General features: G+C 35.4%; 1 pseudogene; it reads right to left on the reverse strand.

The window, feature by feature from the left end:
* Positions 1 to 744: 744 nt before the first annotated feature.
* On the reverse strand, positions 745 to 1,652 carry LOC126419686 (uncharacterized; annotated as a pseudogene).
* Positions 1,653 to 4,889: the final 3,237 nt, after the last annotated feature.

Raw genomic sequence — 4,889 nt, forward strand, 5'->3', positions numbered from 1 at the left:
ATATTTCATACAAATTGGCTGCATTATTATGAATTGAAGGTCTTCTGCTGCTCTGTAAACAGTTCCATTGCCATTTAACAATAGAACTCCTTGGAATCATCCGTACATGAAAAAGACTGCGATACTAATGTTATGCGGCAAAAGATACTTCATACTGATCTGTGCCAGGGGTTGCTTCATACTAATGTTGTGTAGCAGTGCGTGCATCCAAACGATTCTGCCTGGCAGAAGGCTCTCATTATCAGTGTTACATGACAGATGTTGGTCCATACAGATGTTGCATGGTGCATGGTGGAGAGTGCTTCCTACCACTTTTTGTGGCAGAGCGTGCTTCCTACCAGTTATGCGTGGGTCGGCGATGGTGCTTTGTACTATAAGAATGTGATGGTATTCAGTTACCTAGAGTTGTAAAGTGAATTTAAATTGTAACTATACACAGTGGTTCGTAAACAAAATCACTGCTGTGCGAGAGAAATTGTCTGGCTGTATGTACTTGGTGCTGCACATATGGAGCCAGGGCAGCCTGCCAGTATTATGTAGACCAGTGATGCCATGCAGCCAAAATTAGTGGAGGTGCTGTCCCAAAAAATTTGTAGTCTTTGTTTTAAAATTGTGTAAAGAAAAACAAACATGTATAAAAAGAAAATTTATTATGAAACTTTATATTTTTTACTTACTATAACCCAAATTGTCACTGTTCAAGTTTGGTCTATTTATTAAACAAGGAAATCTATTCTTCTTCTTTCAGTTTGTCCAAAAATTCAGTAATTTTCTCCTTGACTTTAGTTTTTTCTCTTTTGAAAATGCTGCAAGCACATTTAGTCTTTTCAACTTCATACTGCTTTTTAGAAAAGTTATTATTCTTTTTAGCGTTGAAAAGCAGTGGTGTACCTCAGATATAGTTATCTGAACTGTAAAGAGGATTTTTATACGTTTCACAATTTCACTAAGAACATCATTGTGCAGTTCTATTTTCCCCTCAAGATAAATTACAGGAGCTCATTTAATTTTCAGTATTCATGAATATCAAACATACAGTATACTTTTAGTTCAGTTTTGAGCTCTGCTTCATCATTCATGGAAAATGCTTCATTGGACAGTACCATCTATTGTGTATGATGTTCATTCTCAAAAGTAGCAAAGCATTTCTCGTGCTGCTAAGTATTTAGTAGAATAATATCTGTCCGTTTCATCAACACATATGCAGTCACACACTTTCTTAGCTTCTGTCATGAGTATTTTTGAAGAATTCTCGCTGTACTTTGAATTTCTTAAGTATAAAATAGCAGTTTTGAATATTGTTACATATTCATTAACTTTCAACGTACTAATTTTTTGAGACCACATTTGGTTGTAAATTATTTAAAAATGAAGCATAATCTTGCAAAAAATCATTCATGTATTTTAAAATTCCTGTTGCATCTGCAATGGTTTGATCTGCATTTTATTTTCACTGAATTTCAGTAAGGCTGTTTTTTATATTTTAAAGGTGGCACATTTTCATGAACTATCGTGAAGTTCCACCTTGTGGAAGATGGGCATGGAATCCATGTACTTCTTAAGAATGGTAATCTTGAGAAGAATACTGGAATAGCTAGAATGTCTGAGAAAAATACTCTTCCATTTGTAGCAATACTTGCTGTGTTTCTCATTATTAAATTACGCTGATGTGTATAGCAGTGAATGAAATGGGAATTACGATAAACTGGTTTTATTTTTGCTTGCATTCCTGTTTTTCTTGGTTTACCTTTCATGACATTTGCACTGTCAAATGTCATCTTTTTTTGTCCATTTCCTTGAAGGATTATGTCCTATTGTTCTAAAATATGCTTTGATATGCCATCTGAATTTTTGTTTCTGGAGTAAAGTCCCCAAAAACGTTCAAATATTTTTCCATTTGACATGTAATGTGGAACAAGAATGATTGAAATGTGTTCCAAAATATCTGTTGGGTCATCAGACACGAGAGCTGCAGAGGAAGCTTTTCTAACTTCCACCCATACCTCCTTCGTAGTATGCAGCCAAGCATCTCTTTCAGTGGCCTTGGAAGCACCTTTGAAGACAGCACTGAGTTCTAAGTTATTCTTCAAATCTGAAGCTAATTTAGATGTGAAATATTTGTAAACCTCTAAATACTCCAGAATTTACTGAATCGTCTTTTTCATCAAGTCCATATATGGGAGTTTCAAGTGTTCCACAAAAGAAAATGCAGTCTATTTTGGATAACATTTCAAAGTTTATTTTAACCTTTATATTATGCTCATTGAAAGTCTAATGCCTCACTAAAATGAATCAAAATAGAATTGCTGGAAGCAAGATAATGTAACTCCGTACTTTAAATCATTCAAGAGAGTGGTACACAGTTAAGCACACCACATACAGTGAAACAGAGAAGGAAAACTACCTTCCACCAACACATTAGGGTCGGCACTGCAGAAGCAACAGTGTTCCCTCTTCCTTGCAGCCTTGTGTGCAGCTCCCTATGTGCCCATGCATGCAACAGTCAAGCCCCATACCAGTGGGTCTATGAAATGCACAGTTCCATACAAAGATTTTTGTATATTTTCCATGAACTATGGCTACTGACTTGCTTAAGGATTATATGTTGTACAAAAGTAAAAATGGCTCATTAAATTAAATTTCATCTCTAGTATCAAGAGGAAACAAGTGCTGTAGTTTCACAGTGCTTACATGTGATCTACCGCTGCTGTAGGCTAATTCGAATAACTACTTCTATGTAAGGTGTCCAATTGGTTACAGAGATACAGTTATTAGAATTTTATCCAAACAAATGCTCAAAGAATGACTCAAGCAAATGTATAAGATTAAGTGCAGAAGTAATTTTCATAAAGTTTTACTCTGACTTCAGAACCCTTAGGTATTCTCTTGAGAATACCATGTCTAGCTCTTCTGAGGTTGTCTTAGTGTTTTTTCAAGAGGGCAGCACTACTCATAATGTGAAAAATCTATTCATCTCTTATGTTTACTTGTTGTTTATAGACTTTACTTTTTAGCCATCCCCACAGGCAAAACCAAAACAGGTAAGGTCCAGAGACCTTGGTGCCCAATAAATAGGTCCGTTTCTGCCGATCCTTATTATGGGGCATGTTAGATTTAGATGAGGTGTTACCTGAGGACTAGAATGGGTAGAGCCCTGTCATGCTGGAAGAATACAAGTATACCCATCCTTGTTGCCAAAGAAATATCTTCCAGTAATGCTGGAAGCTCATTTCCAAGAAAGTTTGGATAATGGCGCACTGTAACATGATGCAGTAACACAAGGGACCCCATCAACTGTATATCTTACTGTATCACACCAAACATTTACAGATAAACATTCTTCAAAATGTGTTTACAAAGGGATGTGAGTCTTTGTTGAACCAGTGATGTGAAGAGTATTACTGATACCAACATTAGTGAAAGTGACATCATCAGTAAACAATATTAATGGGATTACTCAGCAATATGCAAACAGCCAGTTACAAAATTCCAATTGTCTACCCTCATCTCCTTTTTGAAGGTGTTGAACTCACTGTAAATGACACATACAGAGACTCGTAATTTATCCTTCAACCAGGAGTAAGGAACAAATACAAATGATAGAGGTAATTAAATCTGCTCAAGAGTATATGGTGCATAAATTATAGATTTGTTATCTAAAGGACACACAGCACGACATATGGAATTTAAATCCAAACATCTGAAAATATCACTTATGTTGTAGAATACTAATTTAACTTCCTGAAAAGAAAATGAAATGGCTATTGCTTACTGACCAATGAGTGTATCAGGCTGATGGTCCGATAAACAGGGTGACTATGAAAAGCATTAATTTAGTTTCCACCATAGATAGTGGTGGCAAAACTGATTCATAGTTTGTATTAAAAAAGATGCAGGTTCTGTTTGAAATGAAAATACTTAAATAGCAAGACACGATACCTTATCAGTCTGTTGGCCTTTGAACAGTATGCATTATCCTTCCCAAAATATTTTCTCTAGAACAGATAGTACATGTAATGAAAACACGTAAGGGAAATCTGTTGGGGGCTACAATAATTGCAGATACTTTTCTGTGGATATAATTAGTTATTATTCAGCATATATCAGATTACAATTCACAGCCAGGGGTGAAGACAAAACAGTCATACATCAGTCAGTAAGTCATAGCAGATACTCGTTACACATCAGTATAACTACCCAAAAATATTTTGGTGATGTAGTTCATCTTTGGTTTCACTTATTTACAAGATTATAAATATTTCTGCTTTATATTTGTGCAGATACATCACACTGAGACAGCAAGAACAAGAATATTGAAGAAAAATATAATTTTATTTTATTTCTCATGCTTGTGTAATGCTGCCATACTTTTGTATGTGAAACAGTGATACATTTAGAAATTCTGCATTTCTTGTTGAAGGACTATATTTTACCAAATATATATAATCAGTCGTCCAGTTCATTCGCACGCTATTGATTTGCATATCAGATGAAATATGACTGCTGGCACTGCACCAGTCTCACATAGTTTTATTGGAAACACAAGTTTAACAGTCTTGAACCTGGTACTCTGTGATTAGGATGTTGTGCACCACATTTTCTACAAGGACCAGCATTTTCATTATGAAACCATATCAGCATGCTTGGAATTTGCACGTACGTGAGGTACGCTTAAACAATACAGCAGAACTGGCCAACAAGCCGTAACCACAGTTGAAAAATTGAACTGTGAAACTTTAGCACAACTTGAACTACAAAACAATGTCAACTGATAAAGAAACCCCTAGCCACTTGAGTGCCAACATGCGATGTGAAAATTTCTCTTTGTAACCAGTAAAAGTTGGACATGGGTTATATATGGAATGTTTTATTCAAATTAGTGTATAGTA

The sequence above is a fragment of the Schistocerca serialis genome, chromosome 9, assembly GCF_023864345.2.
Source record: "Schistocerca serialis cubense isolate TAMUIC-IGC-003099 chromosome 9, iqSchSeri2.2, whole genome shotgun sequence".
NCBI classification, from domain to species: Eukaryota; Metazoa; Arthropoda; class Insecta; order Orthoptera; family Acrididae; genus Schistocerca; species Schistocerca serialis.